Raw genomic sequence first — 13,655 nt, 5'->3', positions numbered from 1 at the left:
AAGTCAGGAAGGAAGAGCAGAGGCTGATCTGAAACAGATGCTGAAAACAAAGATGGGCACTGATATGCGGTGTTACGGAGAGGGAGGAAAAGTTACACGACTTCAGGAAAAGGAAGAAACAGGGTCATGAGAGAAAGAGCTGTAAGAACAAAATATTCTACATGATAATGAATGTGACGATGAGCAATATAAGTTTTTCAGTTTCACTTAAATGGATGTGAAATATCTTTTAAATATTTTACTCTTATTGATGAGTCTTTTTAGATTATGACAGAAACTCTTTGGAAAACTAGAAGGAAAGAAGGGAGGCATTAGAAAAACTGTGTGGGGGGGAGAGTGTTAAAATATTTGACATTGTGCTTTGAAGAAATCTTGTCATTTCAACTTTTTTTTTGCAAACCTGGATTTTAAAAAAAATTCTTAAGAGTATGCAGGCAGGTCAGGAAGCCCCTGTTCCTCCCTGCTGGTGTCTGGGGTCAGGCAGCCAGGCACAGAAGCTGCAGACACTTGGGCACGGCCTGGCTGGCGGAGGAATGTGATGTATAGCACACCTGCCATAGTCAGCAGAGTCCAGAACAGAGTTCACTGAGGACTTTCTGGTTTATTTATTTATTTTTAAGGCAGTGTTTTTACAACAAAACCACTTTCTGAAAATGATCTGTTTCGGTTTCATTTTTGTTAAGAAACGCTTTTGACAGAAAGTTTTGAAACTGTTAGATGCTTTTTGACACTTTGACATTTTATTTTTAATTAAAAAATCTCCCTTCAGTAATCCATGCAACCCCTTTACAGTATAAAAAATGCCTATACTAAAGAGGAATTTTTATTAACTTTCAAAAAGGGGAAAACTGGAGAATTTTCTCATATTTCAACTGTTGGCTTGTTTGTTTTGTTACTTTTGTTCTTGCCTGTGAGGGTTTCCGCTGAGATTTCACGTTTGACTGCGAGATCGTTAGGGATACCATTACTTTGAGTGACTATCCCTGATAACATCCACCTCTGACAATGCCAAGGTTACATTTATACTAATGAACGTGTCAAAGAGCGATACTTGGAGCACTAACAGATGCTTTAGACATATTGTTCATCTCCCGCCATTCTGATATGCTGTTCTGGAGGCTTCTCAGAAAAAGAAGAAAAAAAAAAGAAGGAAAGTAAAATTAGACCTTGTTATATCATTTCAGTATGTTCAGGCTGAACAGCTGCTTGCAGCGAAGAAATAAGGGCACTTGTGTGAACTGGCAGCTAATGGCAACTGCTGGTGGCTGAGGCGGTATTTCAATAAATACAGTGCTGTGACAGCCTGAGGCATCAGTCCATGTAGACTTCATAGGATGTTTCTCAGGCAGTAGACTGAAGCTCTGCATCACCCTGTGTACTCCTTTCTCTCCTGGATGCTACCTGTGTCCTGCTGAGCTCTGCCACCATGGTGTGGGCCATGGCAGGCTGCTTGCTGACCCAGAGAGGTCAGGAGGAGGAGGTGGTGGTCCTCCAAGCATGAGGCCAGGAGGCTGCAGAAGGAGAGGAAGGAGGCATGGCTGTCTCGTGCCTTCTCAGCCAGGCAAAGGTTTGGGGAAACCCCTCTTTTCCTGACTGCTAACTCATCTGGGGAGCTTCCACAGGAAGGAGATCGAAGATTAAGGGTGTTGTGTTGAGAAGATCTACCATGTGTACCCATCTGTCTTCCCAGTTGTTGTGCACGTCTCTGGATATCACTGATCCCCAGAGAAGCCTGCCCATACCCCTGTGTGTCTGTGTGGTGCACTGGCTTCTGCTCTGGGAGCAGGCGAAGTGAAGATGGGTTAAATGTCTGACATTTTGGGGCTTATCCCCAAGGTGGGAAGATTAAACATGAGCAAAATGAGCCCAGAAACCCCAAACACAAACGTTACCTTTCTCAGACCCCAAATGTTTGATAGATAGTTTCCAAGATATTTAGCCAGATTCTGCCACAGCCACCTTCTCTTAACCTTGCTTTCCTAAACAAAATGCGCATCTTCATGGGAAACAGATCTGCAAGATAGGATTTTCAAAATAATACGTATCAGTGCCTCTCTGGGCAAGTGGTTGTGCTGGTCCATTTACACAATAGTTTTACAGTACTGTTGTCTGCAGGGACAGCAGCAGCTTGTCCTGAGATGTTCCGCATACTTCCATTCAACATGACCTTAAATATTTTATCAGGGCTTAAAACACAGGACTCTATCCATTTACTTAGAGGTGCTGTTTTTTTTTTTTTTTTTTTTTTTTTTTTTTTTTTTTTTTTCCCCTTTCTGTTCATTTATGGTTTTCACTCTTGGTTGCACAATAGCTTTATTTTTTCTAAGTTTCTGAAATATATATATATTTGTTTGTTTTGAAGCAAACAAAGAGGCAGAAAGGCAAACACTGAGATTGTTTTCTTGCTGTATTTCAGCTCTCAGCTCACCACCACGGGCTGGCTAACAGCAGCATAGTGCACGCACATCGCATCGCCTGCTTCCTGCCCAACGCAGAGCACTTCATGTGGGCGCAGCCCCCAAGCATGGCCGATTCGTTTTTCAGACCATACCTATATAAAGACAGAGCCGGTATGGGACAGAGGTGCTTTAAATCTCTCTCTGAAGAGAGCAGCTGCGTATTTCTGCTAACCTCAGCGATCTGCTTGCAGAGGTTCAGCAAGCTGACACTGGAAGGAAAAAGCCCAGGCCTTCTGCTCCCCTCCAGGGACAAAAGGAGACGAGTCCTCCATGGCTTGCTCGCTGGCCATGGGCCTACCCCTGCTCCCTGGGGTCTGAGGAGGGCAAGCGAAATGAAATCCCCAGCATGGTGACAGACAGCCTTCCTCACCTCATGGGCCTCCTGCCACGGGAAGGGGGCTGCCTGCCGTGACTGCTTCACCAGGGTGCTGGCAGGCCTCCCTCACACATGGTGAAACGAGACCACCTGAAATTCACCCCCCTGAAAGCGCCAAGCACTCCTGAGGGCTGCTCCTTCTTCCTCCCCACCTTTCATGCCTGATATCAGGACCTCCCCTATGGTCACCCCCATTGGCAGCAGGCCACCCGCAGGATGAGTAGGGAGCAAAATGGCCTGTTCTCACCCAAAATGTGGAGAAGGTTTGTGGCTGTCTTGTGGTGGCTGTGGCACATACTCTAGGGCTTTAGCCTGTGTGCCTTTGGAAGAGTAGCTTGCAAAACGATGTGCATCTGCACATGCAGGATGGTGTTTGCAGGTTTTTGGGTGTGCAATCCGTGTTAAGGTATGTATCTGTGTTCAAGGAAACTCCTCATGAAACTGTGCTTTCAAATCTTCCTGCTTCCCCTTTGGTGCTTTACAGAGATGACCACGATGGAGCTCTAGAGTGTAAAGGTAAAACTTTAGCACATACCACGCTGTGGGGTGAGGTGAGGTGGGAATAGGGAGAATGGGGAGAGAGGGAAGGAAGGGTGGAAGTGGGACTGGCAGCTGGCTGGCCTCGCAGCCACAAACAGCTCCTGGCCTCCTCAGCTGCTGCCTCAACCACAGCTGCTCCACGTGGACACTGAGTGTGTGTGTGTGTCACACAAGGCCTGAGCCAACAGTCATGGCATTGGCATGGTCAGGACCTTCAAGCTGTTTGGAATCCTAGATCTTTGTCTGTGTGTGCCTTTCTTCTCTGTTATTGATAATGTGTGATTTTGCCCTGTTCCTTCATCCCATCTGTCATGTAGTCCTGCTGGTGACACTGGCATGGAGGTGACAACCACGGTGGTTTCCCTCTTGGCTGTGCCTTTGCAGCACAGTGGGGAGAAGAGTAAACGTACATGCTGGAGGTGTTGTGTTTGGGTGGTGTGGCTCCCACCATCTCCTGAAGCAACAAACAAGATGGTCACCTCCAGCCCAGCACCTTCATCCCCATCCTGAAGCACAGGAGCTGGGTGCCAAGGCAGAATGCCTTCATCCCTTTGCTCCAGCACCCCAAGCCTGCATGCTTCTAGCAGAGTGGGGGCCTTGGGGCCTCTGAAGCGCTCTGCTGTCCCTCCCCAGCTTCATCACATCACCTCTGTATCTGGTGAAAAAGTAATCTGCTCAACTTTTCTTTCTTCTTTTTCCTGAGGATAGTCACAGTAAAAATAAGTCCGAGGCCACAGGAGGAGTCTGCTGCTGGAAGGAATGAGTCCTGCCGCCTTTGTGAATTATGTCTATGATCTTTTGATCTTGGTGGATTGGTACGGACAGGACAAGAGTTTCTATTGCTGTGCGTAAGAGGTAAAAAACAAAAAAAAAACAGCACCCACCCCCAACCCTGTGCACATTCAGAAAATGTATGGTGGATGTCTGTACATTTTAGAAATAAAGTTAATATTCCTGGATAGATTACACACAGCTTGAAATAAACAAACATCCCCAATAGCAATTTAGATGTAATTGTCTCTCTCTCTCTCTCTCTCTTTTTATTTTATTTTATTTATTTATTTTTTTAACTTAGATTTATACAGTATTTACTGTAGAAAGACCAATAATGTCAAGAACGGTGGAAAAATATTTTTCATTAGGAAAAGACATACTGGAAATTTATTCCATCCCTGAACTCTGCGAACATGCTGGCAGTAAGTATAAAACAAAGCAAATACTCAGGTTGTGAAAAGTTGTTTTCTCTCTGTAACTTCCTGAATGTTACCCTAACTGGATTTTCAAATTGGTTTCTGTGGTCTGCAGCTATGCACAGCAGAAGAAATTGCAGGCATCTCTTAAACTGAAAGAGTATTTTTAGATGTTTTGTGGGCTGTGTATCAATTACTTTATAACATAGAGTTAGTAAGGAATGTATGAAATATATTTAGTGTCTTTTGAGAGTATTTTAAGAGCATTTGATTCTGACACATAGAATATAATTTACAGGGATGCAAGTTACATCATTATAAAATTATATATTGAGAAAACAACACCACCAAAAAAAAAAAAAAGGGGAAGAAAATCCTTTGAACCTTGACTTGAGGTATCCACCCTTGAAAGGAGTGGAAGTTTTCACTAAAGAGTCTTTGCTTTCTGTTCAAAGGAAGCTTTTAGAAAATTGTATAACCAGTGATTTTTCTGTAAATTATTGTTGTATCAGTGGTTATGCTAATGCCAGATGCATTACTGGATGACTGTTTCTTTAGCCTTAAAATATCTTGCGGACACCTTCCGGCTTTCTCGGCTTGCCCTGTCTCTTGGCTTGCATGGGGAGAGGAGGAAGGAGGAGAAGGGCTCCTCTTTTCTGTTGCACATTTAATTTTTTAAATTACAGAAAAAAGTCAAATACTTTGATAAGAGGTTTTAAAATTTTTATTTTATTTATTTTTTATTTTTTAAATAACCAAACCAGAAATAATATGTGTTCCTGATATGAGTAACTGAGTGATCACACCCTGACTTTAATGTTTTTCCAAATGCCACTGCAGTGAATGGGTTGGAAGGAGGGAATTGTCTCTTCTCTTTTTAGCAGTGACTAGACACATCATTTCCATGGGGCTAGTGCTACCTTTCCACTGGAAGCATTAGAAAAGTTTCAGATGCTTTCCCCACCCACCAAAGAATGGCTGGACAGGCTGGGAATAGAAACACCTCCTGCAAATTACATCAGCCTTGCCTACATTGCCAACATGGGCCGTGCACATGAACCCCCGCAAAGCACCCAGGAGTTACTTTCCACCACAATCTCCACTGCAGGCTTGCTCCCAGGAAGTCCAGAGTTGTTCAAGGTCAAATTCAGGTACCTGATGGGCAGCAGAAGCTGGCCTTTGGGCCAGGCAGAGTATCCTCTGTTTCTGGAATTATTTGTAAGTAGGCCAATTAACTATCTTTATTTATTTCTTTTTCTCCACAGATTTGTTTTGTGTGTATTACCATGACACTGGGGAGAACATGCCTGAACCTGATAGTGAAACCTGTCTGAAAGAATGGCAAAACTGATGTTCTGCCCCTTCTAAATGATGATGGGACACTGTGAGTCTGGAAAGGCTGCCCTGTGAGAAGCAGGAAGGAGAATGTCTCTGCCCATCACCTGTTTATGGGACTTGGTCAGCAGGACCTGGTGATCTGCCCAGATCTCCTGGATTCCAGAGACTTGGTGATCATCTGTAGGACAGAGGTGTACTCACTGGTGAGACAAGGGATTGTGGCCACATACAAACCCCATCCAAAATTTACACCTGTGCTTCCAGATTTAGCACCTGAGTGTTCAGGTGCCTATTTGCAGAGAGAATCGACCCTTTCATCCCACTTATGCAAATTCTGGGCAGATACACATTTTGCAGTCACCACTCAGACAATGAAGCTTTGGTAAAAAAGAATGTCTCTTGACGGAAAATTTTCCACCCAGATCTCAGGAGATGTCTAGTAGTGACTGCTTCTGGGTGGAAACAACTATTCTTAGATCCTTTTAAAATTTCTACTTTCAAAATGAGCCATAACATTTCAGATGTTAAAAAAAAAAAAAATCGTCTCCTTAAAAGGCAGTTAGTATCTGTCAAACCTTGCTGTGTTTCCAGATTTCTTTTCTTCTAACCAGTGCAACTGACCCATCCCTTCTGTTGACTACTGAAGAAGCTGAAAATACCTGCAGCATTGTGAATTCCCTATCCTAAATTGTTTAATTTCCCCTATGGAGATGCCTTCTCAGCTGCAAGTAGCTGGGTCCAGCCTGGGGCAGAGCTGGGTAAAGCTTTGTCAGGCTCCTGTGCCATTGTCCAGTGATCCTGGCATGAGCCTGCTGTGGGATAAACCTAGAGCAATGTCCAACTGGCCAGGAGCCGTCTGGGCAATAAGCTTTACAAAGCTGGACTCCAAAACTGAGCTGACAAACCTATTGTGAGAGTGAGTATAATTAATGCTGCAAGGGGCTTGGATGCCCTAAAAGGATCATAATGCAGAGATCATATAAATATGACAGTAAACTGCTTGATCCCTGTCCTCTGTAAAACGAACAAAAAAGCCAGCATTGCACCCTGAATTGCTGGCATATATCAGCACTAGATTTTCTCTGATACAGTGAAGCACTGTAACATTTCTCATTGCAGATTCTGACCCCTGTACCATGACTCTCTTAAATGAAAATTGTATGATTTGACAGGATTCTTCCTTTGTGTCTCCAGAGTATGGCAAACAGGAGCCAAAGACCTTGTCTTTCTTTCATTCTTTCTTCCTTTCTGGCTTTCTTGATTTTCTTTCTTGCTTTCTTTTTCTTTCTTGGTTTCTTTCTTACTCTCTTGCTCGCTCTCTCTCTTGCTGTCTTTCTCTCTTTCTCTCTTTTTAAATTTAATTACAGGAGGTTCAAATGATTAATTTTCAAGTGAGGCTGACACTTCCTGTCTTAGCCTTCAGCAACATTGCTGTGTGTTTGTTTGGCAGTGGCCTTGAAGCAATTGTTAGAGGATCAACTGCAAGGGATAAAAACAGGAGACAAGCCCTACTTTCTATTACCTTAATTCTCACTTACTTGCCATGCTGCTTCATTACATCGTGACACATGCACACGAGTACCATCCCAACCTGCCCGGAAGAAACTCCTACAGTCAAGGTAAGTGGATCTCCAAACAAATTCCCTAAGTGCTGGGTTGCTTCCTCTGAAAAGCTGTTGTTGCTTCTTAGTATTTCTGCTGCATTTCCAGCTAACTTAGCAGCCTTTTCACTTGTGGCATCAGCTGTTCATCTTTACAGCAGAAATCTGGGGCTTAATATGAGGGCATCAGCAGAATTTTTCTCTGTGAAACTCTGAAGACACTTTCCTCCTCTTTCTGCCGTCACATTTTTAGGAGTTAACTGAGTATCTGGAGAGGTGAGAGAACAGAAACTTCATAGTTAGCAGCAGGAAAAGTGTCTCTATCAACAGGCCTGGCCTCATTCCAGGCGAAGAACAGAGGTCATTTAAGGAGAAAAGTGAAAATAAAAACAGAAATGTGGGAACTTCAAAGAGCTGTCCCTTTCTGAACAGTTTGAACAACTTATTTTCCAAGAGTGGAAATCTGAATGGTGAACTGAACTGAAAATTCACAGTTTAGGAGAAGATGATCTGGTCTACCCAGAAGGCTGTTTTGTTTCTACTGCCATTACGTGTTTGGTCTCTCTTCTGAGTCTGCCAGCCAGACTGAAGAGTTAACCTCTTTCTAGCTCTGGTCTACATCACGTAGCAGTGCTGGTGGAAACGTACAGACTCTTTAAAGCCCATCTTCAGAAGAAGCGTTTCCAGACACAAAAAAAGTTTAACACAAAGGCAGACTCGTGACTTGGAGCAAGCAGGAGATAGCGAGAGATTTGTCATATGCTGAGTGTGACGGCTTGTTTAGCTGTTTAGTGTCATGGTTGGATTCATTGATCTCTAGCTAGATACATCACAAATAAAATGACAAGTGGTATACAGCAATGTTGGAAAAGATAAATATCATTTATTATCTCCACGAGGATCTATGCAAGAGCTAGTTTCACAAATATTCCCTTATCAGGATGCTAGATATGATCACTGTCATAAAGGAATTAGCTCAGGCATGACAATATTTCATGTTGAGACAGAATGCGTAAAGCTGTCTGGCTGGTGTTTTATTGGAAATGCATACACAACCACTTTTCTGTGTGCTTCCTACAACACATTAGCTATGCTGAATTAAAGTACCACGACAACCCTAAATGTACTGAAATGTTGAGCAGTGGAAGTGTTTCCCCTTCTCCAAACAGTCCTGTTTTGCTCCAGAGAGGATGCATCTCCTCATGGGGATGCCCTCCTTACCCGAAGGAGCCAGGTCAGTGCTGGGACCAAATTTTGGGCCGCCTGATGCAGTTGTGGCCAGCTTCTTGGCTCCTGGTCCAGCTCCACCAGAGCTGAAACTCTGGAGTGACTTTGGGAACACAGGGAGAGCGGCAATAGTGAGCCTCTGCCAGGACACGATGCAGTTGGGAAAGTTGTGTTATCTGGACGTTGCTTGGTGTGGAAGTGCTCCATCATGAAAAAAGTTTTTGTAAAATCAGACAGCGGTTGCTGGCAATGGAGCTGTCAGTAGCCTTGAGAGCTGACTGCATGAAAATAAAGCGTGTGCGTGACATGGCTTCACACAGATAAGGCAGGGAGAAGGTAAAAGCATAGAGGGGTTGGTAGATAGTCTAATGTTGAAGAGCCAATTTTCCATTTTTAGAGAGCTCACTGCTATCCACTGATTAGAAGAAAACGTTGAAAGAAAAAAAGAGAACAAGCGAGACAGGCAGGCAGGCAGAAAGAAAAAAAAAAGATTTTTTTTTTTTTTTTTTTTTGGATTACTGTGTACACAAGTGCACAGGCATGATAGAAATGCAAGAGGTTACTGAAAGCATAATTTCTTAAAAATTGGAAGTGTGCTCTTGTGTGGGAAATAACAAAAGACATACTTCACATGTGAAAAAAATGCAAGAAATGGAAAGCATTTCATCACTTTCTGAGTGTTTGCAAGCACCTGGAGGAAGAGAGGAGCTAATAGACACTGAGAAATTTCTATAGGCATAATGGAGAATAGTGCAGCCAGAACGAGTGGAATACCAGCTTGCAAGCTTTTATTAACTTCAGCTGTATATGAACAATATACGGTTAAGAACACTGCAGAGAAGCTTTTGTTGTTGTTGTTGTTATTTTTGTTTCTTGAAATAATGGAATAAGAAGAAATCACAAACTTTATTTGATAAAGAATGAGGAGAACTGCTTACTCTTCGTGGCCATACATGCAGTGCAAGGACAAGAGTAAACTCAGTTGAAGGAGAGGTTAAAGATATCCACGGAACAGAGAATATTTTGGCAGTATAGAAAACACACTTGAAAAATCTTCTAATGAATCATGACCAGAGTTTCCTTTCATCTGTGCTAGAACTGGGAAGGGAACACTTCCCACTGTGCACTGGGGGCATTTTGGAAGAAATGGGTGCCAACTATTCTTCAACGACTGGCGAACCAGGAGAGTTATGGGTTGTGTCTTTTGGGGAAAAAAAAAAAAATAGAGCTTACATTCCTTAATTTGACTTCATCGAAGGGGCTGTGCCTAACGCCTTGCTGCTGAGAGGGGCCCTAGGGGTGGACCCCGTTGTCTCTGCATCTCTGGCACAGGGGATCTGGGTCTGGGGAACAGAGTTTGCATTTGTCCTTGGGCTGTTCACTGAGGGTATTGTTTTTAAACATGAAAGGATTGAAAATCACTTCAATTATTTAAAAAAACTTAATCACTTGTCTCTCTCTGTGATTCATTTCCATGTTTTCTCCTATCTTTTACCTTGTGCATTTAAGGCTTGTCATGACAGGTGCTGTCTCTTACTATATGTTTGTAGAATATGAAGGATAATGGGAAATTGCCTGGGTGGAACTCATGACATATTGCTAAACTAGATATAATGAATGAGTTTTAGTAATTATAGTAGATGGCAGAGAGCATCCAATTTTCACATATTGTCTGAGGAACTGTATTTGTTGTTGAAAGCATACCTCAATTTCTAAGCTGCTTCTCTGTTATTTCACTTTCCAACACTACCCAGCTTGGAATCTTCTGTAAATGTCACCTTGTGCCTACTTATTTTGCCTGGGTCTGTATTTCCACTTTTTATTCTCTGTCTTGCATCAACATTTTAATGCTGTAATTACGCATAAAAGCCTCTGCTGCCATTTCCGTGGACACGTGTGTTTTACCCTTAGCATGGACTGAAGTTATGGTGGCAGGTTGATTCCCAGTCACCTGCTGGTTAGGTGTGCAAACACAAACCCTATGATATGTTGCAGAAGACTGCACAGCCCCAAGCTGATGGTCACAATAGAGGGTAGATAAGTGTTGCTTCACCCATCCGTGCCAGAAATGTGGGGACTGCAGTGGATGGAAAGGAAGTGGTGGGTGGTAAGTTGGACAGGAGTGCACCTTTGCAGCACTGAACACAAACTGTTCCCTGGGCTGCATCAACAGGAGTGTAACCAGCTGATGAGGGATGTGATTAGCCCACTCTATATGTCACTTCCTAGGACTCATGTGGAAAAAACTACCTGCTTGAGTGGGGAGATTGGATGGATGACCTCCAGAAGTCCCTGCGAACCCCAACTTTCTGTGATCCCGAGCCTCTATGAAGTCAAAGGTAGGGCATGTGGTAGAAAGTAGGGTACGATAGGACAGCTCTTGCTCCATGATAAGTCAGTATTCAGTACAGATGCAAGCCGTGGCATTAAATAGCAGTATGTGTTGAATCTGGCCTGTGCCCCTTTACCCTCAAGCTGCTCTTACAGACTTATCCCAAATCTATGTGTGAATACGGAGAAAATGCTTGGATCAGCAGCATACTCTTGATGACTGCAAGAGCAGATTAAATTAAAATAATAAAATAGGTTTTGTACAACATTAATGCCGTAGGTGCTAGGGTGACAAATTGTCATATCAGGCAAAGAAAATACTACAGAAGGTTTATGCTTAAGAAAGTTTTGAAGCCATGGCAGAGCATATTACTCTGCTTCACGTCAGATCACAAAATATGTCAGGACAGACTGTCATACCTTTGGATAGCCTCATGCGTTCCTGACGTGGAATCCGTTATACCAACCTATGCAAGTGAACACTTCTCTAAAGCCTTCTGAAGTGCCCAGTTTGTCCTAATATATGCATATTCCAGGTATTTAGGTTACAGCACACCAGCATCATCAGCCATGACTAATACATTCTTTACAGTGAGAAAAGCTTTACTAAGTACAGGCCTGGATAGCAAAGTGTTCCTGGAGTGAAGACATTTGAAAGACATTTTAATTCGGTGGCACCATGCAGAGGGCATTAATCTTTCTTGTGATTTCCTCTATTGTAACAAAGAAAAAGATTTTTAATGTGCAAACCTCGTTAAATCAATCATCCTTGGGAATTTAGATGCACAGTGTGATAAAGGCAACAACTTTCAATACCTAGAGGCAATTTTTTCCATATGTTTTGGATGATGGGATTTAGGAAAAATAAGCATTTTAATGGAATTTTGATCCTATTTAAGACAAAAAAATAATTTAAAGATGTCCCACTTTAAGGTAAATAATATAAGTATACAGTTACTACAGTGAAATATCAACCTCTGTTGTGCAAACTCGCTTTTGGTGCATGGTCAGGCCAGTTTTGGAGATAATGATCTAAATTATTGATTATCTATTGCGGCAGCATTATGATACAAAAACATGTCAAATATTGAAGGGAAAAGCTGGTTTCACAGACATCCTTGAATTTACTGAAAATTTAAGCAAGTCTTTGAGAAACTGAGTTTCTTCTTTTCTGGAGAGTTAGCAGTAACGAATCCGTACATCCAAACTGTTTGCAAACCTGGGATTCGGTTCTCTAGTCCGAGAAAGTAGAAGTGTAATACTATTTGAAAAAGTCAATGATTATGTCATTTTGCATCACAAAGAGATGGCTGACTATGACTAATCCTCGGGCGTTTGTCAAGCCTAGGCTTCCCACGGGAGAAGATTTTTACTAAGCGCCATAGCCTTCAGAGCAAACTAGGACATTTGATGTATTTCCACATGGATAACAGCATTACATGACATCTAAGTAAACTTACATTATCTATTAATTGACAGCTTAGATCTGCCTGGCTCAAGGGGAAGAGACAACTGTGTGAAGGCTGAGGTAAGGTTCGAGGACAAAATGTCAATTGTCACTGGGTTATATCTCATGAGACAACTAGCAGTCCAGCTTTGTAACCTGGATTTAGGCGTATATATCATGATCCTTTTCCATTCTCTCCTTTTGAAAAACATTTTTTTTGCAAATGGTAAAGACCATGCATACTTAAACAAGAGGCTCTTATCTTTGTGTCTGTGTGCGTGTCAGTCTAATATTGATATAATTTTGGAAGATTTTAAGAGATGCTTAATGCATTTGCATAATCTGGTCCCATTAGACTAATCTGTGGCTCTGAACAATTATGCACTCCACTGTATAACAGAGGAGAGGCTCAGGAAGCTTTGCCACTCTCTACTATCTGTTTCCCTCCCTGAAACAAAGCACCTCAGCAACAATAACAAGAACCTGAAACCCCAAATGCCAGCAGAGAAATAAACTGCTTATACCTGATTTAAAATGCCTTAAGTAGGCTTGGTCAATGACTGAGGGTTTTTTTTTTGTTGTTGTTGTTGTTTGTTTGTTTATTTATTTATTTATTTATTTATTTATTTTTTTTTAGAAAATTTGGCCATTTTTAGCAATGCCTTTGTATGGAGTTAAAATTTAAACTTTGTACAACCTTTGTCTTCTGCATCTGTTTATCAAGAACTGTCTTAAGAGAGGTTGGTGTTAGAGCATGAAATGCAGTCTTCTTACAGAGCTCACAGCTCTCTATAGAACAGATAAACAAAAGAAATTAGATGAGAAGGCAGAAAAAAAATACCCCTGGCATTAGAATTCCTTTATAAAAATAAAAGTTGCCCTCCCTGATCTTGCTCAGTCTTTGTGTCTGGTGCTAGGTTGTCTCTGTGGTAAGTGAAACCTGCCCACCACTCCTGCTCTGACAGGGCTGTAAGCCTGGTATGGGAAAGAGAAAGGCTATTTAACCTGCTGTCCTCTAAATCTATAGACACTTGGTGAGTTAATGTAGCATTCATCAACCTTTGTCTAGCAGAAGAATGTGCATCATCTGCTTGGTCAGAAGGACTGGACACCGCGGGGATGGTGCAGCCGAAAGCAGCTCTCTGA

General features: G+C 42.3%; 1 long non-coding RNA gene across 1 annotated transcript; it reads left to right on the top strand.

The window, feature by feature from the left end:
* Positions 1 to 7,358: 7,358 nt before the first annotated feature.
* Positions 7,359 to 12,584, top strand: LOC137848300 (uncharacterized). Its single transcript, XR_011091263.1, has 3 exons — positions 7,359 to 7,522; positions 10,961 to 11,070; positions 12,542 to 12,584. It is a non-coding gene; the product is annotated as an uncharacterized lncRNA (long non-coding RNA).
* The last annotated feature ends 1,071 nt before the right edge of the window (positions 12,585 to 13,655 follow it).

The sequence above is a fragment of the Anas acuta genome, chromosome Z, assembly GCF_963932015.1.
Source record: "Anas acuta chromosome Z, bAnaAcu1.1, whole genome shotgun sequence".
Taxonomy (NCBI): domain Eukaryota; kingdom Metazoa; phylum Chordata; class Aves; order Anseriformes; family Anatidae; genus Anas; species Anas acuta.
This window is presented reverse-complemented; position numbering and strand designations above follow the sequence as displayed.